The sequence below is a fragment of the Sander lucioperca genome, chromosome 22, assembly GCF_008315115.2.
Source record: "Sander lucioperca isolate FBNREF2018 chromosome 22, SLUC_FBN_1.2, whole genome shotgun sequence".
In the NCBI taxonomy this organism is placed as follows: domain Eukaryota; kingdom Metazoa; phylum Chordata; class Actinopteri; order Perciformes; family Percidae; genus Sander; species Sander lucioperca.
This window is the reverse complement of record NC_050194.1, coordinates 24,537,212-24,563,769: the sequence shown is the minus strand read 5'-3', so window position 1 is coordinate 24,563,769 and position 26,558 is coordinate 24,537,212. Positions and strand designations below refer to the sequence as shown.

General features: G+C 41.3%; 1 protein-coding gene and 1 long non-coding RNA gene across 6 annotated transcripts in view; one reads left to right on the top strand and one right to left on the bottom strand.

Annotated features, from left to right (window-relative positions):
- zgc:114120 (uncharacterized protein LOC619267 homolog) overlaps positions 1-26,558 on the bottom strand; it is a 125,665-nt gene that overhangs the window by 90,791 nt on the left and 8,316 nt on the right. The window lies entirely within an intron of this gene.
- On the top strand, positions 5,377-24,570 carry LOC116061181. Its single transcript, XR_004107666.2, has 3 exons — positions 5,377-5,455; positions 12,449-12,452; positions 24,560-24,570. It is a non-coding gene; the product is annotated as an uncharacterized LOC116061181 (long non-coding RNA).

Sequence of the window (26,558 nt, the reverse complement as noted above, 5' to 3'; positions counted from 1 at the left end):
TTCCCATGTCGCATTATGTGAATTTCAATAGCGTGCTAATTATGGCAAAAAAAAAAAGAAACCTGGCCGTGGTTAAAAACCTACGCCTGGAGGACATACGTACATAAAGCATTGGCATGAATCACAATTGAGATGATAAAAAGTGTGAAAGCAGGAGAGTAAATGACTCAATGACGACTCATACATGTACGCATAGGCATAATTTAGAGGTGGAGGGGGGGGTTTACATAACTTGGAGATCTCATCCCCCCCCAATGTTGAACCCAACCTTCAAAATACTGAAGTTTTATTTCCCACCTCCACTAAGTGAACCAGAGTGCAGAGAGTATTTTCAGTTTCTAATCTTTGAAAGCTGCTAGCAACAACAAAGTGAGAGCAAAGCTGAAAAGTATAGGAGAGAAGAAGCTGTTAACTTGGGAAATATATATTGTATTTTTTGTTAAATGTAGTCGAAACCCTGACAGTCTTTGGTAACAGCGTAGCTACAACAGTCACCTCAGATCTCATCACTCAACACAACACAACTTAAATCTGGATCTAAGGCTAAGACAGGGAACTTTTAAAGGGCAGCTACAACAAAGCTTAGCATGTTAGCTCACTAACATTTGCCAATCAGCAAAAGGCTGAGTCTGATGAGTTTTAGTTTGGCAGTTATTTAATTATAAAACAAAGTATTAAAATTTTATCTGAAAGTACGGGACCTCTAGCCTGACATCGCCAGACCAAATCACAAATGAAGTTAGTCTGGAACTTCTCAGTTCATTTTCAATTTCCAAGGAACATTAGCAACCGCCACAGACCAAAATGCCTCTGGACGCAATTGGATAAATCTACAACCAGAGTTCGCTAAGGTTTTTTTTTCCCCACTTGCCCGTATTACATTTTTACTGGTCCCTATACAATTTTTATTTTCCAAGGAAAAACGTCAAAAAAAAGTTTGAAAAAAAAACAAACTTAAAACAAAAACTTGAAAAAAACGTCAAAAGCATCAAGCGTCAACTCAATTCTTGATTGGCTAACATTCAAATCAAATGATTATGATACGATGATGCCCGAACGGGCAACTGGGTAAACTGTTATGTTTACTTGCCCGGCGAAGGGTCGTTTTACTTATTGGTTTTACCCTGACAACCAATCAATGCATGAAACATGACGTGGCACCGAGCGACAGACAAATGTAATGTACGGACTGCAGAGAGTGCAGAAATGAGTTGTGATGGTGTAGCATCAATATGTCTGTGTTGCAATTTTTGCCATCAGAATTTGAAAATAGTACTTCAACAGAAAGTTGCACATCAGCTGTAGCCATCATGGTTGTTTTCAAAAATGCCTCAACAGCGCTCTTCTTTACTAAACTAGGTATAGTATGCTCGGGGCACGAGTCATCATGTATTTTTTTGCGTAAAGTCTAAAGGCTTCACGAGTTGTCAGTCATCATCTGAAACCAACCCCATAATCACACCTGGCACTCCTGTGTTGCATATTTAAGATGGAAGGGAGAGTCCCAGCAGGAAATATAGAGCTATTAGTTAAAGTTTTCCTGTGTGTGTGTGTGTATGTGTGTGTGTGTGTGTGTGTGTGTCTGCTAAAATGCCGATGACTGATGAAATGAGGAATGAGAGCTTTAATAAAGCCAGGTACATTTTTAGCACAAATAATCCCACGTGATGCATTCGGGTGACATTTATCCACCGCTGATGCTGTTACACGGTCAGTAAACACTGACATTTATCACTGTATCAACATCAGCCTCGCCGCATATGACAACGCTTTCTTTTTGGGTGCCATCTCTGGAAATTTGTGCCAGCCGGGTCACTTTGTTACACAGGGAACAAACCACTCCGCAGATTTGCTCACATCAATGGGAGTAGATCACAAATTTGATGATCCATCTTCAAAGGGAATAATGATTTAGGACATGCCTTGGTGATGAGAAACGGGGACATGTGAGACTCAATCCTCTTTCACTTTACCCTCTAATTGTCTTGTACTGAATCTATACTGCATGCTCAGTGAATCTGAACCCTGCCTTTTTTAAACTTCACACTCATATCAGCTCATCCTGGTCCAAGTACCAAGCTTAAGGACACTCAAAAGTGCATCAATATACCAACACTCTGGATGTGGTTCGTCCCCTGTGACATTAAACCGAGATGAGAGCCTGCATGATGACGAGGTTAGATGAAACGAGGGCTGGGTGAGTGCAGGTATGCGACTGAGGTTATCAAGCAGTCAGCTTGCATCACAGACGTATGATTGAATTCAGTCCCTGAAGTCTGGACAGCTAATACATATGCCGCTTTTTCTAGTTACACCACTAAATTGCTGCACCTACAGTACAGCACCTACTCAGGCGTAGTCTCTTCACTCCTCTCAGCCAATGACAGGGCAGAACCTGGTCTGAGGCCAGATATCAATATCAGCACAGAGAGGAAGTCCTGGTAATTAGAAAGTGATATTTTTGGCTTGTCTGAGCCCAGGACACGTCCTGAAGGTGAGTAATTGGTATCACTGAGTGAACAGTGGGACAGGATGAGTCAGGGATCGAGATCTATTAGTGGCCACTAATCAGTGTCTCACACTGGGAGGCAGCCAGCTGGATGACTGCTGGCTCCACTTTGTGCTGTGTCCTGTGTCACAAAGCGGGGAAACAGATACGGAATATAAATGTTTGTCCGTGATGTTTTAGTACAAGCAACCCAAATGCAGTGGCGAGAAGTAACTACTCAAGTACTTGTACTTAAATGTACAATATGTAACATTTCTGCATTCAAATGTCTAAAAACAACCATAGCTATGTTATATATTTGTTTGAGTTGTGTACTTACACTATCCCAAATGTTTCCACCAAACTTCAAACCCAGAGAAATCTGTTATTTTATTTTTGACACGAGACGTTTCCTTTAGTCGCCCGTCAGTGGCGTCATATAACCTTTGACGCCTCTGGCTCCTCTAACTTCCGTCAAAACACGGGCACCCAGATCATACATTCGAGAGCAATTGTAAATCATACAATGTCACAGAAAGAAATACTCGTAACCGTAATACTGCTTTTTTTGCCACACGGCATAATTTTGTGATTAATTACATGCCACTTTGCAACACAGTAATACAGCAGAGACCTTATTTATTGATATATTTCAATATCGATCCAGCTTAACGTTACTACAATGTGCTGGTTGACAAGTAGCTAACGTTAATGCTAATGATTGGTGATTAACTCCAGTGCCAGGTGCTAACGACATTAACGGCAGTTTAATGAAGCGTCAGGAAATAGACTATATCAAACCCAGGCACCCAAGTCAGAACAACGTCCATCCATAACGTTAGCTACGTCTCCGTTAGCGCTACCAGTGTTCGTGCCGAAAATCTCCTTCCTGCCGAATTTCTCCCCTCTTCGCGTTTAGCTGTCTTTACAGTTAGCTAAATTAACCCGACAAAAGGTGGGTTAAGCACCAAAACGACTAGTTAAGATTACAGCAAAGTGAAGGGGGAGATAATTCCGGGCAGCTGGTAGATGTTCTGCTGCTGCACAATGGCCATTCAACGCCCTTGCCGTCCTGGAGATTCCCCCAGCAATCCCCACCCACACCCATCTCTCAGCCTCCTTGAGTAACGTTACAACAAACCCCGTCCGCCCCGGTGTCGAAAACATCCAAAAGGTGACATTGACATGTGAAATATATTGTGATAGTGTGGTTTTAGCTGCTGGCTAATGTTAGCTTGCTGGCTCACTAGCTAGCTAACTGGTCAGCTACCAAAACAAATCGAATCAAGAAAAACTTAATTATGTTGGGGAACTGCAGCTGTTGTATTAGAATGACATGAATAAAAGTTACTAAACGTAACGTGAAAAAACTTGAATGGATAAAATCGTCCATGAACAGATGTATTTTAATCGCCGATGGTGTTTAACAATAAAAAACTACAACTCCCATAATTCCACGCAACTTCCCAACGTCATTAAAAGTCCGTGTTTACCATCCATTGTTTTGATTGAGAGACCCCTAGCAGCAGAAAGTTACATATTGTACGTTTAAGTACAATTTTGTGGTACTTGAACTTTACTTGTATTTTTATTTTCATGCTACTTTATACTTCTACTCCGCTAGAGGCAAATATTGTACTTTTGGGACTTTATGTATATTTGAATGCTAATACTTTTGTACTTTTAGTGTTTCCCTACGATTGTACAGGCTTGACGGGCTGCCAGAAAAATGTAAAATCAAAAATATAAGCGACGATAACATTGCCGGTAGCCTAATGATTACAAACAGGCTTCGGTAATGAACACCTGCTGAAGGATTTGGTGTTGTGTTTTTAGCTGAGCTAGACAGAGAATACTTGGTCAAAACCATGAGCACCTCTAGTCCCTTTTCTTCTGAAGTGCTCTCCAACGAGGAACCAATGGTGATTTGTTGTAGTTGTGTGTTTGTTGTAGTTGACTTTAATCCTTCCTCTGAACACCAAGTTTCTTTTTAGTTGAAGCATTCACTCCAAAAACTTTCCGTAGAAGCTTCTTAGGATTTTCCGCCATAGAAATAAAATGGATAGAAAGGCCATTGAACTGTTGAACAAAATGGCGATTGATGTTAGTTGTCATAGTGACAATACGCATCAGTGGGGCCGTAAACTGTGTTGCAGCTCGCTGGGAGGAGAACGCATATGGGAGAGTGGCCCGACGCAGTTCGGGAGATGTCCTCGGAGTTGCAGGGAGTGAGGAGGGACAATTAGACCCAGCGGCAGTGGGTCAGCAGACTGCCAACGTTAAACCCAGCCCACTGTAAGCTCATTCGCTATAGACTTTTTTCACGGCAGACATGTTGACGTGTCATAGTAGGAAAAGCGCAGGTGTATTCAAAACCATTAATGATGGCTGCATTCCACTTAGGAGAGGCCCTGGTATTGTGCATGCTGACTCACTGAAATAGCTTACTGGGACACTGGGAATTCACACTGAGAATTGAGCCATCGTTAAGGACAAGGTTATCAATTTCAGCTGTGATTTTCCTACTATGACAAGTCAAAATGTCTGCTGTGAAAAAGGTCCATAACCGATGCAGCATAAAAGCATGGCGGAACCAGCAAGCCAGCCAACCGGTGTTCGTTGGCTAACGTTTGCTTGCTAACTCTGCCTTAACGCTACCATGGCAATGGTACACATAAAAATGGCTGCTGCTCTGACCATTCTGCTACGTTGATTTGAATGGAAATGGACTTTCTATCCATTTTATTTCTACGGTTTCCGCCATACTCCTCCTAGCTGCTACTCTGTCACAGTGGTCTCTCCCCCCAGCTTGCCACCTTTAGCTCTGGCTGGTTGACGTAAAACGCATCACAAGCCAGAGACACCACAACTCTTGCATACTGCAAAATACCCGCACACTGACCATTACACAAGCAATAATTTATTTAGAAAAATACGTTTCAGTCTCAGACCTTCATCTGGTAAAAGGTCAAAGGTAAAATTTACTTGATGAAGGTCTGAGACCGAAACGTTTTTTCTAAATAAATTATTGCTTGCGTAATGGTCAGTGTGCGGGACTCTTCTCTAAGCTTTTGATCTGCTACTTTTGATCATATCCTACGTACCTGCTCGACAAAAGAGGTGTGCAAAAAAGCTTTATTACGTTACACTGCAAAATACAAAATACAGAAAGCTTGACTCATTTGACAAGGGATTAAATGTAACGGACGTTCATTTATATGTAAAGTTTTTAAATGCATGTATTTTTAAACTGTAGTATTTCTACTTTTAATTGACTAAAAGACCTGAATACTTCTTCCAGCACTTTTAAAATGCCTACAGTCAAGCAGGGAGACAGAACAGTTGAGCCGCAACTAGGGCAACTCCAAGTCTTTGAAATCTGACAAGCAGGATTAATTTATTAAATAAATACTGGGACAGAACATCACCATCTCAGTGAGTATAAATATCAATGGCAGAGCCAAATTGCTGCTGTAACAAAAGATGAATTGAAATATAACAACTGCTTCAAATATTTAGGGAGAGAGGAGAAAATATCCCTCAGGGTCTCTTTGAGACACAACATGACGCGTCAGCTAAAACGTGTATTTTCTGCAGGGAGGTTTCAGGAGGTAATATACTGATTTGATCCAAAGAGAGCACCGAGTACACAAGAGGACTTAAAATTACACCATTTACTGATGCCATTTGAGGAACTGCAGTTTTGGGGACTTTTGGGACCGCGTTGGTTTCATTTTTCAGCACCGAAGGATGCCGCTTGCCGTAGACGTAACAATGACGCCTCCAACTCCGTCATCGCTAAACTACAGACCCAACACCTCAATGCCTTTAGGTGAAACAGAGTGTATGTCTGTCTAATTGTCAGCTGTGTAGACCGGTCACATTCATCTACGTGTTCTTGTAGCTGATTAATAAAAGCCAAAAATGGTTTACTGTTTGTCCATCTTGAGTATTGAGTAAATGTTATAAGAGTGCAATGAAGCACTTGTTCAAATGGTCTTGACTACAGCTTTGGTAGAAAAAAAGCACTTACATTTATCAGAATTTGAAAAATGAGGTATCAGACAGGGCTGCCTTTAAAAAAAAGGCAACACAAAAAACACTTAACTCAACAATATACAGTACATCTTTGTACCAGCTGGTGTAAGGTTATCTCTTTCTAAAGTATGTAATTTATAAGCATGTTTCTTCTTTAAAAATAATTCACTGAAACTGGTCCTTTCCCAGCATAATGTCTAAAAATACGCTTTGCTGCAGATGGTGTGCTAGCATGATTTGCAGATTAGCCTCCTCCTAACTGGCAGCATGTTACATCAATGGTCATAAGTCAACTGGTGTGGGAAAAATGGAGTGGGCCAGGCAATTAACAAGACTGATGTGCTCTGAGGAAAAAGTGAAGCAGGAGGGAAATCCACTCAGCTGAGGAGGCAGTTTCAAAGGACTGTGTGTGTGTCTGCCTGTCTGTTTGCATATATATGCATATTTCAGAATTTCAAAGCTTCAAGTTGCTGATAATGAAATCCTTCACCAAGTGCCAACCGCTTATACAAATAATACACAAATCCAGAATGAAACATGAGCCCTGATATTCAAAAACTCATTCAGACACTTAGAGGGAACGTTGTCCTACCTGGCATTTCAGAAACCTGTCATCTGCCAACCAACATGAGGCTCGGGGGAGTCATGTTAAACCTGGACACTGTGACCCAACAGATGTGTAATGTCACTGTGTATCCAGAACAACAACCTCCTTAAATCTGCCCATGGCAGAACGCTCTGATAGCAGGAGGAAACCTTTCACTGACTACGTTTACATGCACATAATATCCCGGTTTGTATTATTCCAAAAAAAAGATGTTTCATGGTTAATGAAAGTGAATAATCAACTAATATTCCTGTTTATATGCAGCCGTGCAAAATAGGATTTTTTTCAAAGTGTTTCACACAGTCTCTTTCATTCCTTCAACCACCTTCTTGAAAAGGTTGAAGTTGCGATGAGTGCGCATATCCAAAATCCTGTTCTCAAGTCTTTCATCATTTTTTAAAAGTAGCTGTGTTTCTCCTTCATATCTTTTGACCATGCATCTCTACCACAGCCTTGCAAACGCTTGGCTGGTTGGTTTGTGTACAGTAACCATAGCAACGCACAGAGCTGACCGTAAGCCGTAAACAGACAAGAGGCCGTAAACAGTCACAAACTGTGGTTAAACCCACGATTGAGAAGCATATCCTGAATGCGCTGTATACATGACCAAAAAATGCTTCTAAAACCTGAATAATACCGGAATATAACACGTCTTAATTGGAAAATGCTAAATTTGGAAAACTGCCTTATCCAAATAGAATATATATAATGGAAAATGCTGTTTACATGACATGTATCAAATTCAGAATATTGTCATATTCGGAACAACGTATCCACTGTTTCATACATGAATTGTAAACGGCTCCCTCTTCATCTCAAACCCGCAGAATGATCCAGTTCCTTTCCAACATCACTAATAGAGGCAGACAGAGACCGACTGCAGTCTACCTCGGCCTGTGCTTGTTATCCCTGATCGCCTCCGTACCGTTCACGTCCCCCGTCTCCTCTTAGCTCTGCATGTGAGGCTGACAGCTCAGTGGGCTCCGATCCAGAGCTGATACTACTGTCTGTTGTAGGTCAGCCTCCCTCTGGGGAACACATATCACAATACGGTTAACATGAGGCCGTGCCCTGGTGGCTCCGAGGGTCATGTTCCTGCAGCACTGTGGGTTTCGCATGTCTTCCCCTCTCTTCCTCCCTCATATCTTCCCTGCTTCTCGCCATTATATACACATATGGTATCATAAAACAAACTCAACAGGTGCACTCTTGAGGGGCGAACGGACACAGGATCACATGACGGGATCACAGGAAAATCCATCTTGCCAGGCTTCAAGTAATGCTTTTGTGTCTGAACTACCAGCTTACCGAACTAATCAGCGTCCAGTGAGGAGCTACTGGCAGCAGCGAGCGTGGTTTAGGTGTGTGTGCTGGCCGGACGTAATAGACACATGATTCATCCAATTACCTGCCAGGTATTTTTTCAAAGTGCCTGCCCTTTTCCAAACAGTTTCCAATGACGTCTTCTCCGATGGTTCTGTGTTAAACCATCTGGTGCGTCACGTTAACTGGTAACACCATGAATTGCGCATCAGTTGCAACCGCTACCTCAGCGGTGGAAGAAGTATTCAGATCCTTTACTTAAGTAAAAGTACTAATACCACACTGTAAAAACACTCTGTTACAAGTAAAAGTCCTGCATTGAAAATGTTACTTAACTGAAAGTATGTAAGTATCATCAGGAAAATGTACTTAAAGTATTAGAAGTACTCAATGCAGAAAAATCCTCACATTTTAGGAACTGAAATATGATCAAAACATTCAATCAAGGAAGTGTTTAATGGTCTAATCATTTCAGCTGTACTTGCAGAACGTTATATTGTTGGGTAGTTTCATTATAATAAAACATTGTATTTGATGAACTGCATGTGTTTTGTGTGCAGAAATCTTAATTTTAAAGTAACTAGTAAGTAAAGCTGTCAGATTAATGTAGTGGAGTAAAAGTATGAAGTGGCATGAAAAGAAAATACTCAAGTAAAGTACCTCAAATTTGTACTTAAGTAAGTAATATATCAGTTACATTCCACCACTGTGCTATCTGCCCCGTCTCACGGTCCGATTTACAAAAGATGTTGCACTAATGATATTACAGCGCAAACACGCACATAAACTCAAACTGGTAAAGAAGTTGAAGTGGAGGACGCCCCTTATGAATGCTCTTCATTGGGACCAACTCTCTGAAGATGCTAATAATTTGACTGTACTGTAACTGTGTGTGGCTGTTTTTTATTGTATTATTAAATGTGATATTGGACTGTTTTTGCAACGAGGCTCATTTGAAAGGGGCCAATCGTCTGCATATTACCTAATATAAATAAGTGCAAATATCACAGGAGCACTGAGACGCTATTTGTTTTGAGGCCAAAAACGATCATTTTGTGAATTCGCCCCTGAGTGTGCAATGCTTCTAAACACCCATACAGTAGGTCTACTGAATGCCTGATGTGTAAAGTATATTGGGGGAAAGGAGTTAGTATTTTCTGCAGTGTTGTATGCGTAGGTGCTTATTTACGTGGGTGTTAGGGAGCTCGGGTTATTGTGAGCACCCACAGGCAAAATACTGTATTCTATGGGGTTGTAACTGTGTTCTTTATTTTAAAAGATAAGGCTGGTGGTATTCAGTAGCTTCCTAAAAACAGCTATTCACTGTAGTTTTTAATCAAACTAACAGGAGGAAATAGAGTTCGTAAAAATAAGAAAGAGACTTATAGTGTCTTGATCAAATTTCCTTTTTTTATTTAAATACCTTCTAATGTGAAATCCTGCTTACGTGCATGTGCGTATTTGGTATTTTTACTTGTTTGGTGATCCCTTCTTATTTGTCTAAGGTGACTGTTTCTCTACACAGTTTGTAAGCTTTATATAGATTCATATTTTGGGCAGCCTCTGGGGAAAACAATACATTCAGCATCTATGACAGTACGTGACGTCAGGCTGCGTCTGTGCCACATTTGTTGTGAAACTGTAAGATTGTTTGCACCGCTGATCAAGTTCAATTAAAGTGATTGAGATTCTGAATTTGAAAAGACCGAAAAACAGCCGAGATTAGGGCTTACAGAGCGTGCACTAATACTTAGTATTTTGAAAGTACATATGAAAGCTGTGATGCTGTATGGATGGTTTCTTAGCAACTAGAACGGTTTGCTGCAAGTTTATGGTTTTAATATGGTCAACAAACAAACAAATTCTCACTGAGCGACATGATCAGCTTCGACCTGTATACAGGAGCCATTATCATTGAGATATTTGACAGCTTTGAACAGAATTACACAACAGATTTTTGGCAGGACTATGATGATAACTAGGGCGGTGATTTAATCATAAAGACTTACGTAACAAACACCCGACACAGAATAATATTACAGTTAAGAAGAGGAAGAAGTTAAGAACACTAGGATCTGTTTCTCGACTTGAAGCTATTTGTCAGACAGCCCCGACTCTTTGGTACGAGCCAGATCAAAGAAAATCAGAAGGAAAACGTCAGCAATGACTCAGATTAAAAACTTTAAGTCGGAGACGCTTTGCTTTTTTCTCTCCAGGCTAGCACAACTTCATTGCAACATATTACAGAAAGGAGGAAGGCCCCTGCAGTCTCGAGATGTACAAACTGATATCAAACCAGCATCAAAGTCAATTCTGACGCCCCAGATTCTGAGTCACTGGATCCTCCAGAATGAAGAGCTTGAAATTGATCGGGAGTCAGTGATGTTGCTCTCACTGGGGTTTTGGTGTACAAACATGACACGCAAAAATATCCTCTCAGATGAGAGTAGGGCTGCAACCAACGATTATTTTCATTGTCATCATTCCTGATTAATCGCTTGGTTGTTTGGTTTATAAAATGTCAGAAAGTGGTGAAAAACGTTCATCAAAAGCCTAAGATATGGTGGCCGACAGGGGCAAACACACTGCAACTTAATGAAACACACGCAAATAGACAAAACACAAGCAAATTAGGAAAACACCTCAGTATAAATTTGACAACACATGTGCACCATTTAGCAAACGCTCTGCAAATACACACAACCTAAACAAATACAGAAACGCGCTGCAAATACAGAAATGATGCAAAAAGAAAAGCACACAACCCAAAAAACAGAAACAATGCAAAAGAAAAGCACACAATCCCCTAAAACAAATGCCACAAACAAACGCTGCATATTACACAACGGAAGTTCTCCAGGCCTCTAGGGGGAGTGCTAAGTGGAACAGCTTGATTTTCGACCCCACGGGGAGAGAGAGCGCTCTGCCTTTTATCACCACGAGTTTACAGACACGTCTCTGCTGATTGGGTATCACCTGTGACCTGAGCCAATAAACTAGAGACACACCCACCAAACGAGAGAAAACATATCTCAAACATAGACTTAATCTTATTTACAGTCTATGATCTCAAAGCAGTTGCACACAACGGTGCACACGGAAGGCGTACCTCCTATGGGGAGATTTTGAGGCTAACAAGCCATCACCTCCCATTAGCATCCCATTGACTCCCATTCATTTTGGCGTCACTTTGACAGAGAATAACTTTACATCTGAAGCGTTTAAAGACTTCATTTGTCCATCGTTTATTTCTAAAGAAACACGACAATGTATCAAAAGCCCCATTACCTTGTACCTCACGTTATGGCTCCGTAGCAGCCGTTTTTGTAAAAATAGGCTAACGATTGTGTCATAACCACGCGACTTTCTGTCACACAGTAGATAAATTGCTGTATAGTCAGGAGAAGCTTACAGGCAATCGGGGGGATGTGGAGGCATACAGTCAAGGGAGAAGCCCATAGAGAGTCCATGAAAGCATCAGAACAAAATATTTCAGCAACGTTTTGATGGATTGGAAATACTTATATTATTTTATAAAATATATTATTAAATATATTTATATATATATATAAATATATTACTTTTGGCAAGTGAATTCATATGAAGTAACATTTATCCACGAACAACTAGGATATTTTAAGAAAAGTATATGTTGTTAAATAATGAAGTAGGGGTAACGAGGTATACCTATATTCACGGGGGATGGGGAAATTATACAGGCAATGGAAAAAACCCATCTCAATGTCAACTGTGGTTAACGTTATTCCTTTATTTATTTACAGATCTACGCTTGAAGATGAATGTGATCCCTTTCATCATGGTCGGAAGCCATCTACAACATGTCCTAGCCTACATAAACCTAATGTGAAATAAAGAAAAACGTTCTGTTCAAGTGTTTGACCAAGATCCGGAATTTTCTCTTGGCACAGCTACCAGAAGACTTACAAATTTCAGACAGGTTGCTCACGTCACATCTACGTCATCTCTCTCAGTGCAGTGGAGTGGAGGTTGCGCAGTAACGCTCAGCCTTCACCGGAAAAGTGCTTCTAATTGACTTCACTGGTCTCCGTCTATGGCGTCGCTGTGTCCATTTCTTTTACTGTCTATGTCTGTCTCTCTCTCAGTGGGGTCGAAAATCCAGCTGTTCCACTTAGCGCTCCCCCTAGAGGCCTGGAGAACTTCAGTTCTTCGTGTAATCTGGATGCAACGTTTTTTTTTTTTTTTGCATTCGTTTTCTGGGATTGTGTGCTTTTCTTATTGCATTGTTTCTGTATTTGCAGCGCGTTAGCTAAATGCTGTGCGGGTGTTGTCAGATTAATGAAGATGTTTTCTTAATTTGCTTGTGTTTTGTCTATTTGCGTGTGCTTCATTAAGTTGCAGTGCGTTTGCCCCTGTCGGCCACCGTACTAAGATGACGTCCTCAAATGTCTTGTTTTGTCCACAACTCAAAATATATTCAGTTTACTGTCACAGAGGAGAGAAGAAACTAGAAAATATTCACATTTAACAAGCTGGAATCTTATTTATTTTACAAATAAAAAATGACTCAAACCGATTAATCGATTATCAAAATACTTGGCAATTACTTTAATAGTCGACAACTAATAGATTCATCTTTGCAGCTCTAGATGAGAAGTGTTGCCATCAGAGAGCAGACCAGTCTGATTTCCACCAGCACGCCGACTCTGTGACAAATATGTGAATACAATTTTCCACTTCAACCAATTGCAGCAATTCCCCTGAGCATGTTCAGCACGTCTGATTATTAATATGGCCCTTGAGAGAGAGCAGATGGGAGTTGGAGGAAGGGGGACTATATGTACCTTTTCAGCACAGGTTTGTATAAAGAAGTCTTTGTGGACAGCCTCCCACATACTGTTGAATAGGTGCTCCAAAGTAGGAGCACTCCTTTCCACCTGAAGGTCAGCCCCGGTTAGCTGGCTGCCTGCTGCTCACTTTTCTTTGCCCTACATGAGAAAACACTGCTCAGTTTAGCTTTTGTCTTCTCGGTCCCTTCATTCCCCCTCTCCTCTCTGGCTCCTCTCCCTCTCTGCTATGTTTTTTCTGGGGTTTTTTTTTGTTCTCTTGGGGCTATGCAAAAGAAGCTGGATAATCTTGGTGCATGCAGCCTGCAAGAGTCTTCTGCAGAGAGAGTGAGTGAGTGGCTGGATCAGTACACAGCGACAACCCAAAAAAAAAAATCTGCTGCTGCAAAATGTGGAGCATCTTGAAGCAGAAACGAATGAATGAACGGAGCATACCTGGCTTGTGGTCCTGTGCAGGTTGGTGTCCCCCTCTGGCCGAGTTTCTACATGGCACTGGTGTGTTTGTGTCTGCACGTGTGTGTGTGTGTGTGTGTGTGTGTGTGTGTGTGTGTGTGTGTGTGTGTGTGTGTGTGTGTGAGTGAGTGGAGGAGGAAAGAGAGAGAGCTGTTGAGAGTGCACAGTGCAGTGTAGAAGATTGGAGGCAGGGTACTCAGTGTGTGCTAAGACAGAGCCTGTGCATCTCTCTCTCTCTCTCTCTCTCTCTCTCTCTCTCTCTCTCAGAGTATAATCCTTTCCACCGTCTACGGGGACGAGCTGCAAATGAACCAGCTCTATCTCTCCCTCTCTCCCTCCACTTCCCTCTTGTTCTGTATCTCAGCTTTGCACATGAGCCCTGAGCAGAATAACCCTCCCCATGCCTCCACCTTGCAGTAGATAAGCCAGAATTGCAGAGAGCAGTCTTGCCCTTAATGACTGCTACAACTCTATCACCCCGTTCCCCCCCCTTTTCCCTCCACTAAGGCCATTAGAACGCCACCGCGCCCGTTTGTGTCGCAGTGACTCCTCGCTGCGATTACGCCGTCACTCCAGATGTGCTATTTAGACATGCATGTTTATTGTTTATACAAGCACTTAGGACACGATAATACCTCAGGGTTATTTGGCCGTTAGTCACATTGCCAGCTCTAAAGTCTGGCCACACCAGAGATACATTCTGGGATAGGAGAAAAAAAATGCTCTGGGTTGTTTGCATTTCTTTAAACCAATCACAATCGTCTTGGGCTGCGCTAAGCTCCAGACGCAGCGACGGTGGCTCTGCTAAATAGTCTCAGGAAGGAACTTGTTTTGGTGGAACATTTGCATCCCGCAAAAGAAAACGCCACATACAATATATAAATAAAGTTAACTGTTCACACAATACAGTAACGTGAGCTATTTAAATTAGCTGATACATGGTTAAACCTCATTGGCTCTTACCAGTGTACTTCGTCCACAGCAATCCCACCAATCAGTCCCAAAACCTCCCAGTCAGAGAGGAAACGCCGTAAACTTTGTAAATCTCTACAATCATTCCCCGAAAGAACCAAGCAGGCCTGCCTCGTTGCACGATCCAAATTTTCTTCAAAACTTGACAATTTAAGCGTGTAGACTGCTAGCTCAAAGGTTGCTTTTTTTTTCCCCAAGGCGAAGGGATTTTGAGTACGACAACACACAGAGCGGACATCCTGCGGGTGAGCCACGCGCCAGATGTTAGGCTTCATACTGGAAATGTACTTCTGTTGATCCAGACTATGTCGCCGTTGACACAGTGCTTTGAGTCGGGCTTGTTTGTGCAAAGGCTTCAGATGAATTTGAAGTTTTGTGTATTCATTTCTGGCAACACTTTAAGATACACTATGCAAATGTTGTTAGTGACTCAGACTATCCTTTATTCCATCTGGAAATGTCTGGCAATGTATTAAAACAGGCTGTAGACTGATTCTCTCTCTTTACTTCTGACTTTAGAGCTTTTTAAGATGGGCTTGTTACCTTATAATGTATTCAAAATGTTCTTTAATGTTCACGGTAATTACAAAAAAAAAAATTTACATACACAATATGGCCTAAAATATGCAGACACCACTGAGCACACACTTTTGGTCTGAGGCTGCTTTTCATGGGAAACCTTAGTGCTGCTGGAGCTGCACCAAGGAGCTTCTTAAATGTAAATATGTTCTGGTGTTCTTACTCTTCTATGATAGTAAAGTGAATATCTTTGGATTTTAAACTGTTGGTATAGACCAAACAATTAATCAAGAAAATAATCTATAGATTAATTGACATTGAAAATATTCATTAGTTGCAGCCCTAAAAATCGATTATCAAATTACTTTTTTTGAGCAGCACAAACATTTTTCAAATATCTAAAAACTGAAGCGTGAATGTCTTCAGGTGTTCTTATAAATACGCCTGGGTTTTATTTGTTTCTGGTGCTAAATGAGGACGTCATGCCAGGTGGAATTAGTCTAAAACGTCACTACTTGTGCTCCGGATATACAGTATGCCTCCTATTCATGTCATTCACTTTCACTGCGATTCACTGCTGCAACAGCAATCAGCAGCATACAGAACAAATTGGTTGTGATGTTAAGATGTGTTCATTTCCTCCAGCTCGGCTTAAACATCCACTTTGTGACAGCTATATCCATCTGTACGCGTCTGCTTCTAGGACGCGTGTCTGTGCATGTTTAGACCAATTTCCTCTTCCTCCATGCCCACTCAAACGCTCCCGATTCCTAATTTAGAATCAAGTGTTTCTCCCCACCCACGCACTCGGCCTATACCGTGTGTATCCATGATGCTATAGCGCTCCAATATGTCAAACCTCTCGCCTCCACCGTGATGGCTGCGGGCTGGAAAACGTGAGCCCCAGCGGATTATGAGCGTGTCAAATTGGCAGAATGTATTAGCGTCACACCGATCACCGTCACATTTACCCCCGCTAGTCAATTATCAAGATAGATAGCTCACACAGATAATAGCCCGCAACGGCAACTGGACCCATTTTCTGCTTAGTGGACAGAGAGGAATGAAGAGGGATGGAGAGGAGGAAGAGAGGGGAGAGATGGGAAGGGAAGTAAGCATTAGTGATGTTGTGATAGGAGGAAAATGCTACTTTCAGCACAGCTAAAATCAGATTGGGTAGATAGAGATAGAAGAAGGGGAGAGGGAAAAGAAAACAGCCTATATATATTGTTGCAGACTGCCTTTGGATCCAGGGTAGGGGCCCGGGTGGCAGAAATATGGAGGGAGAGGCACACTTGTCATCCCAATGAAATCATTCTCCAAGGCTGCAGAGGAAAGCTGCACGGAGATGAGATCCTACAGCCTGCGAGTGTGAGTGTGTGTGTGTGTGTCGAGACATGAAGCAATATGTGTGATAGAGACAGAAAACTACGACCCAAAAAACTGTTTGCTGATTATATCACGCTCGCTTATTATAGGCATTTTTTTCTCTCACGCAGGAATCATCTTCCTCTTAAATCTCTCCTCCAGTGACAACACGAGATGATTCATGTTGTCATGTCAATATTCACTCCAGTGATCCATAAATAAACCGTTCATTACAGGGAAATGTGTGTTAGCTGTTCACTATCTTTTACTCAAGTATATTAACTGTTGTTTGAGTGTTTGAATCAATATTGTGGCCTCCGAAATTCCCACAAATGAATGTAAAAAAGTAGTGTCCGAGCTAAACGATTAGATCGACAAAAAAATAAATAGAGCTGCAAAGATGAATCAATCGATTCAGTAATAGCCAACTATTTTGATAATCGATGAATCGGTTTGAGCAATTTTTTATGAAAAACAGTAAAACTTGATTCCAGCTTGTTAAATGTGAATGTTTTCTAGTTTCTTCTCTCCTCTGTGACAGTAAACTGAATATCTTTGAGTTGTGGACAAAACAAGACATTTGAGGACATCATCTTGGGCTTTGGGAAAAACTGATCTACATTTTTCACCCTTTTCTGACATTTTATAGAGCAAACTAATCCATTAATTGAGAAAATAATCACCAGATTAATAGACAATCACAAACAATTTTGACAATCAATGAATTTTCAGAATGAGTTGTGTGACAATAAAGTTAATATTTTTGTGTTTTGGACTGTTGGTTGGACACAGTCGTTTCAATTTGACATTTTGGGGTGTAAATTTAAAAGACCAAACAAATAATTGATAACTCTGAGCGAAAGTGGACGAAAAAAGCGCGCCACTGAAAAGGTTAAGGGCGCGCTGGATTTACAACACTTTGTGAAACGGAATTCAGCACAATAATCCTCTTATCTCAATTATCTGAATCATGATTGAAAATAAATCTAATTAAATTGTACTGAAGTGCAATACTTGAGTAAATGTACTTAGTGACATTCCACCACTGATAGACATACGGGTTAGAGTGATCCCTCAAAGAAACCTTCTGTAAAGAAAGTAACAACTGAAAAGCCAGAACTGTTAACAAGATGTCTGTGATATAAACTTTGCTACTTAAAGTCCTGCAGGCCAACACTGATGTGAAACCCCACAAACTTGGTTTATTACCTGAAGCATCGCCATCTAATAAAGCACAGAGGCGCTTACACTCTAACACCAGTGAAACTCATCCACTGGAACGAACAGAGACACTCGGAGAAACAACAGCAGTAAACTGAAGCGTTACTATCTGCTTCTTACAGAGTTACAACCTCAGACACACAGAATTGCTGCTGCTGCTGCTTTTTTAATACAAAAGACATAATGCTGACACAAATGGCCTAAAATGAGGGATGTAAGTGGATTAACATACAAATACGAATTTATCCTGACACTTATTTTTGTATAATTTATTTTGCACATTTTCTCCAGGGCTGCAACTAACTCATTATTTTCATTATCAATTACTGTGCGGATTGTTCATATGGTCCTTAAAATGTCAAGAAAATAGTTTAAAAAAGGTGACCAAAAAAATATTCCTGTTATGTGTGACCAACATTATTTGTTTACTTTGACATAATGAGAAAAAAAGGAAAGCATCAAATCCTCACATGGAAGAAGCTGAAACTAGGGAACACTTGTTAGTTTAAACAAAGGGGAAACACTGATGTATGGAAACTGCCAATGAGATTAATTTACATATTATTCAAAGGTGCCGTGACACCGTTCCGGATCATTACGGACCACTTTAAACCCTGCTTGGGGTTATAAGCTCCAACGCATACAACAGTGCAGAAAATACTAACTCCTTTCCCCCAATATACTTTACACATCAGGCATTCAGTAGACCTACTGTATGGGTGTTTAGAAGCATTGCACACTCAGGGGCGAATTCACAAAATGATCGTTTGTGGCCTCAAAACCTGCACAAATAAGACAAAAAGAAACCATGTAATTTTCACTTATATCTCAAGTGTGGAATGCACTCCTAACTGCGCTGCCGAGCAAATAGCGTCTCAGTGCTCCTGTGATATTTGCACTTATTTATATTAGGTAATATGCAGACGATTGGCCCCTTTCAAATGAGCCTCGTTGCAAAAACAGTCCAATATCACATTTAATAATACAATAAAAAACAGCCACACACAGTTACAGTACAGTCAAATTATTAGCATCTTCAGAGAGTTGGTCCCAATGAAGAGCATTCATAAGGGGCGTCCTCCACTTCAACTTCTTTACCAGTTTGAGTTTATGTGCGTGTTTGCGCTGTAATATCATTAGTGCAACATCTTTTGTAAATCGGACCGTGAGACGGGCAGATAGCACAGTGGTGGAATGTAACTGATATATTACTTACTTAAGTACAAATTTGAGGTACTTTACTTGAGTATTTTCTTTTCATGCCACTTCATACTTTTACTCCACTACATTAATCTGACAGCTTTACTTACTAGTTACTTTAAAATTAAGATTTCTGCACACAAAACACATGCAGTTCATCAAATACAATGTTTTATTATAATTAAACTACCCAACAATATAACGTTCTGCAAGTACAGCTGAAATGATTAGACCATTAAACACTTCCTTGATTGAATGTTTTGATCGTATTTCAGTTCCTAAAATGTGAGGATTTTTCTGCATTGAGTACTTCTAATACTTTAAGTCTATTTTCCTGATGATACTTACATACTTTCAGTTAAGTAACATTTTCAATGCAGGACTTTTACTTGTAACAGAGTATTTTTACAGTGTGGTATTAGTACTTTTACTTAAGTAAAGGATCTGAATACTAATTCCACCGCTGAGGTAGCGGTTGCAACTGATGCGCAATTCATGGTGTTACCAGTTAACGTGACGCACCAGATGGTTTAACACAGAACCGTCGGAGAAGACGTCATTGGAAACTGTTTGGAAAAGGGCAGGCACTTTGAAAAAATATCATGTCCGTCATTGTTTTTTTGAACGAACGCGGACGTCACTCCACCTAAACCACGCTCGTTGCTGCCAGTAGCTCCTCACTGGACGCTGACTGGCTCGGTTATTTGGTAGTTTATAATAACTTGAAGCCTGACAAGATGGATATTTTTGTGATTTGTGATCCCGTGATTCTCGTATAAAACATGCCGCTGCGCAAGGTAAATAATAGATTAAGAAAAGCATAACATCCTTACACGTAAGAAGCCGTAACTAGGGAACAGTTGGTATTTTCTCTTGAGAAAAGACTTAGAGTAATTATTACGTTTCTATCGACCCACAACTCGATTGATCAACCAATCGTTGCTAGAATCTAAAATCTGTATCAACCAACTTTTTTCTATATTCCCCAGCCCCACAACAATAATACAAAACTTCCTCCTCCTCATCTCTCTTTCCCTCCCTCCGTCTCCCCCCTCTCTCCTCATTTCAGATACCCCATTATTCCACTCAACAGAAGCTTTTCATTTGAGAGTCTGATCGGGGGGTTTCACAAGGACCACTCTGTCTAATCAGCGAATGAATAGCTTGTTAAATGTTGTTCACTGTAATTTAGTCATCAACGCGGTCGAGCTCCGTTTTTTTTTTCACGTGTCAGAGCTGTCACGCCGGCTTCTGAGACTACAGGGGGGTTGAGATCGGACCCGTCACGTACTGTAACATGTAGAAATACGACCAGCTCACACATGATGCATGCAGACGCTTGTAAGTATGAAGGTTGTATGCACAAATGGTAAACTTCAAGGACTATAGGTAGAAAGTGTAACAATTCCAAATTTTACTGTAAAATTAATTGTCTAAGAAATAATTGCGATTAACAATATAATTGTTTCTTTCAGTCAAATTTAAAAATATATATTTGTGTATTACTTTTTCTTTACTTTTGGTTATATCACTGTCATGTGACCCAGATGATGTAATAACACAAACACACAGCCTATGAAGTAAACAACGCCTCTTTATCATCATAAAACATGGACATAAAACTGACAATTACCATCAGTCGTCATACCCCTTAGGACCTTATCTAATGTTAGCAATTAGTTGCAGTTAAATAAAGAAACGGCGATTATGTAAAAAATGGCAGGTATTTTTTATTCATGCTAACAATTTAGCAAACTGTGATCTCAAAATTACTTAAGCGTGATTTATGCTTCTACACCGTGGATGCACGGACCTACGCCTGACCTTACCCCATAGTCTGACCTGCACCTCTCGAAAAATGTGACAACACGTCGCGGTGCCGCACGTCGCTTGGGCGTGGCTTGGTAGCGTTGCTATGACGACCCCGACTCATTTCCTGGTTCTCCTTCTCCATAAACAACATGGAATCAAGGAGAGGGTTAACTTCTCCTGCTACAGATTTCCCACCGTGGTCAGAAAGGTCAGGCGAGAAACTGCTTCTCTGGCTCTGCCTCTAGTCAGTACTCACTCCAAAGCTAATCCCCGACACTCTCTCTAACACACACACACACACACACACACACACACACACACACACACAGGCCATGCTATTCTCTTAAGAGATCGATGCGCAGGCCACTTACGTAGGCTACGGAGAAAGCTATGTGTGGAGCCTCCGCAAACCCATAAATCACACTTTAGAAGTAACTTTTACAGAAGCAGAAGAAGTTCGGGAGGAGCATCCACAGTGTTAGCGGCTGGCTAGCAGCTGTGTTTTGATATTGCAGTGCCTACAAATACTACTATTCATTCCTTCATATTGATATCACTGGGTATCACATTGATTACATAGGGGTCCTTCTCCCCTAGAGAGTCTGTTTAAAACAGTTGTGACAGTTTTCAGCGGTAGTAATCAGCTTTTACGTACACCACTGTGTTGATTGCAAAATAACAGTTAACTGTTTTCAGGCCGCCTTTATTCAATGCACAGATACGTGAATATACATCAGATTTTGCCTGTTGTTTGCCTATCAAACACCATTGTTTTTTCTTTGTTATGAAATTATTTAACAAGACTTTGAGTCTACAGCCAAGCTGAAGCACCCCTGTGCCAACACTAAGTACAGCCTCATAGAGCTAACGTCAACATGCTAACCTGGATTTTCCACTGGGCGCGTCTGTGCTGCATTCCAGCTGCCCTACGGGTTTTTTCCGTCCTCCGCCACGCGGCATACAACACCAGGGGCGTCTCAGTAGCGGAGCGTCTTGCCTGCCCGACTCGCAGGTTATATTGTCTCTACAAGTACTTGAATGAACAATCGCGTGTTTATTAAGCTAGTATCTACCTTCCACTACAAGCACTCCTGTAATGGACCTTTTTCACAGCAGACATTTTGACTTGTCATTGTAGGAAAAGCACAGCTGAAACTGATAACCTTAACGATGGCTCAATTCCATCAAGTGTCCCAGTAAGCTATCTCAGTGAGTCAGCATGCACAACACCAGGGCCTCTCCTAAGTGGAATGCAGCCATCATTAATGGTCTGGAATACACCTGTGCTTTTCCTACTATGACATGTCAACATGTCTGCCGTGAAAAAGGTCTATTAAACTCCAGCCGCTTCACACACGCTTCTGAGACGCACCGTGACGCGGCTGGTGGAATATCAAGCATTGACTTGAATGGCAGTGGTTGCTCGCGGGGGCCGCGGTGCATCTGGACCGCAGACACGTTTGTTTATTCACCATCTTAGTTTATTAGCACACAATTAGCACTAAACACAACTGAGGTTGATGGGAAGGTTATTCATTTTGCGGGTATTTGGTCATTGACAAAAGTGTTTGACTAAATAAAATGTTGACCTGATGATGAAAGGATCACCAAAGACTTAAGGATTCACCCTTTGCGGACATAAATGTCTGTAGCAAATGACATGGCAATCCATTTAAAGTGGTGGACAGACCGACCGATAGAGCAACACTGCCATCTTAAGACTCATGTCACTAACATTACTTAAAAGCAACATAGCAGCAACTGAAAATCTGTTTTTTCATGACCATCGGTGGGAAACTTCTCACCTTGCTGCAGTGATGAAGAAGTGTACTCAAGGGTGTGTCACACAGAGGAGGCGACAGAGAAACGAGAGAAGGCAGTGAAACACTGCTTGCAGCCTGGCAGTTACTCTTTAACACTACTTTATGTGCTCACAAATTACAACTCTCCATGATGTCTGCCTCGCCCTGAACATGTTCCAGCAGAGGTCTTTTATAGAAAAGTATTGAGCCACAAATCTAGACACAGTGTCACGTCTGAAGTCAATTTGTATGCGATTAAAGTTACAAACTGGAGTCCCCATCCATGGCATATAATCCTGTGATTTCAGCAAATAAGACTTGATGTCCCTGGTGATGTCTGACCTGTTCCAGCTACGCATCCGGCATTTAAATGGGCAATGGGTGAAACAACGGGTGGTGCTGTGTCTGCAGCACAAACCTTACACTGATAAATCTGCAGACATGATGAGTTTCTCTCACACCAACAACATAAACAAACAAAAAACACAGAGAGAGATACTTCTGCATCCTCCAGTCTCTCTCTCTCTCTCTGTGTGTGTGTGTGTGTGTGTGTGTGTGTGTGTGTGTGTGTGTGTGTGTGGAGGAGGAAAGAGAGAGAGCTGTTGAGAGTGCACAGTGCAGTGTAGAAGATTGGAGGCAGGGTACTCAGTGTGTGCTAAGACAGAGCCTCTCTCTCTCTCTCTCTCTCTCTCTCTCTCTCTCTCTCTCTCTCTCCCTCTCTCCCTCTCTCTCTCTCTCTCCCTCCCTCCCTCTCCCTCTCCCTCTCCCCCCCCCGCCACAGGCTTTTTACCTGCGACAGAAAGACTGCTCTCTGCTCCCTGATGTGTCACAGTAATGTCATCTGACTGTTCTCTAGCAGAGATGTCACTGAAACTGCAATCCCTTATCAGGACAAAACGTTACAGCTGTAATAAAAGAAAGAAAAATTTGGAGATGAATATCTGTGATTCAGTCTTTCAGGGAAAGTTGTTAAACTAGACTCTGAATGTATTTCCCACCACACTAGAAATGCCAGAATGTGTGATATCACGGAAGACCTTGAAATAACCTCACACACACACACACACACACACACACACACTGCAAAATCCCCAACCCCATTGACAATTGTAAATGCCTTTCCTATGGTATCTTAAAAGCTACAACAAAGGCCATTTGAGGTATGTCCTCTGTGGTAGAAATTCATCCTTTTTTTATGTAGCACAATAGAAAATCCATCCAGAGACTTCTCTTACAACACCAAACAAGCTCATGGAAAGAAGCAAGGGGAATAAGAGGAATATTTACACAGTGAATGCTTGCAAACGTTCAGTCAAAGAGCAACTGTGATTTAAAGAATTCTCTGTTCACTGCAGAGATACTGAATTTTTTTATGAGCCTGAAAGGGACAGCTCAGCCCAAAATCAAAATTACATATCTCTCCTTTTACCTGTAGTGCTATTTATCAATCTAGATTGAGTTGCCCAGTGTTGGATATATCGGCCGTAGAGATGTCTGCCTTCTCTCTCTCCAATATAATGGAACTACATGGCCCTCTGCTTGTAGTGCTCAAAGCGCCAAAAAAATACATTTAAAAAAAAAATATATATATATATATATATCTAGATCTATATATCTAGATCTAGATCGATAGCTTGATATATATATAATAAAAATGTGATGTGGCATTTTGTACTAGACATTTTATAGACCAAACAATTGATAGAAAATAATAGAAAAGAAGCCCTAGTGACAGTAATGTCTATTTCCAGAAATAATGACCTAGTTACTGAAGATAATCCAAAGACTTGGTTGTGAGCAGTTTCAAGTTAGAACTATTTTCTTTCCACCAAAGCTACACAAGCCTACCGTATCACCGTGATACACCATCATACTCGTGGACGAGACGCTCATGCTTGTGACTTGTAAACATTAATGGCGTCATCCTCAGCTGAGCTGTAACGTTAGCAGGGCTGGGAACCGAATTCAATACTTTTTGGGCACCGACCGAATTGCCTCTAAAGTAAATAATATTAATACAAATATTAATATTATTTAAAAATAAATAAAAAGATTTGTGCTGCAATGTGTAATGTTGGAATTTCTATTTGTTTTATAAAATTGGTATGGAAAAAAGTCATTTAGGAGCTGGGATCAAAGTCACTGTATTGGTATCGGTACCAGTATTGAATATTTTTTAACGATACCCAGCCCTAAACGTTAGCTAGCTCATGTGAGCTTGCAGTTGCGGCTAGCTATAAACTAATCTCCACAGGCTGGCAATGTCGGACCACGAGGAAGACATCGAAACCTTCCGCGCGGTGATACGTTTGGAAGGTAGCCTGGTTGACACCAGACCCTTCTCAGTTGTAACTGAGAGTGGGTCTGGGGAAGGTTAATTCACAGCCCATTTCCAAAGGAGCGTCACCAACGGACGCCGCTCAAATGCCTCTGGGCGCAATTGGATAGACCTAAAACCAATCAGAGCGATGAAGGAGATGACATATGCATCGTGCAAATTGGAGCTCTTGACCAGATGGACTTGCAGAGCAAATCTCAAATTTGCCGGAAGTTCGTCAGGGTTCTCCCAAGCTAGTTGGAAAGTGTATTTCGGTAGAAAGAATATCCTTCCTACATAAATCTCCTCATATCCACGTCTGTGGATTATCTTCAGTAACCGGGTCGTGATTTCTGGAAAAGAGACATTACTGTAGTTTTCAAATGTATTGTATTTGTGCTTTGAGCACCACAAGCCGAGTGCCACCTAGTTCCATTATATTTGAGAGAAGACAGACATCTCTGCGGCCGATATCTCCGACATTTTGCAACTCACATCAAAACAATTTAGATTGATTAATAAGCACTACAGGTAAGACGACAAACTGTCCCTTTAATATAAAAAAAAATAATAATGATTATCTTCATTCCAATCCACTAACCGGAGAGGAGATTATTAAACACTGTAAATAAACCTTTATCTACAACAGACATTTTGACCTTATAAAGCAGGAAAAGCACAGGTGTGGCTGATCACATTACCAACGTTACACTGAGTAAGCTGTATATGCCAGTAGCAGCACCCTGGACTGCTCAATAGAATGAATTAATAGTATTAGCTACACCTGTGTGCTGCGTCAGACGAGTAAAAATGCCGGCTGTGAGAAAGATCTATAGGTTGAACTAATGGGACAAGTCCCTGGGGGGACATAAAGAGGCACTTCACCAATTTTGCACGTCAAAGTCGATTTCTTAGTCACGGTGATCGCTGCTCAGCCTGTGATAACGGTTGTACAATGTCCTCTGTGGCTCTGCAGGGGCTTTGAAGATACTGCTATATATCTCACCAGGGTTAGCTCAGTTTGGGTTTGGAGGCAATTTGTTTACCAGAGAGCCTGTATTATAAAATGGGCTGTGGGGCTTTACCAGAGAGGGAGGGTCTTAACAAAGTGGTGCTGGGTTTTTGGAGCTTTGATTTGCATTCAATCATTGGAGTTCTCTTTTAAGTGTTTACAGTTCCTGGTACCTCAACAGCCTGAGGTGTACACCGAGCACAAACATCAATGGACTAAAGGGCAATGCATATAGGCTGCATCTTGACACGTGTCGCCACTGTCCTATTTCTCAGCATAAACTCTCAGTCCAGCTAACCTAATTTTCCAAGCTTTAGAAATAAAACTAGCCCATACTTTGCCACTCAGTCCAAATTCTCATTTTTATTGAACCAAAACGACTCAGGATTTTTGACCTGCATTTTCACCATGGATGTGTAAGATTCTCACGCAGAGCATGGGCTGAGACGGTCACGGAGCTCGCCGCAGCATGCGTTGCTATGTCCAGGCAAGGATTAAGAATGCAGAGGCCCCTGGACACAACATCTTGGAGGCCCCTAGTTAGCTAAACTAGCAAAGTAGCAGTAGATAAATTGTGGGGCTCTCTGCCACCTTCCGCTT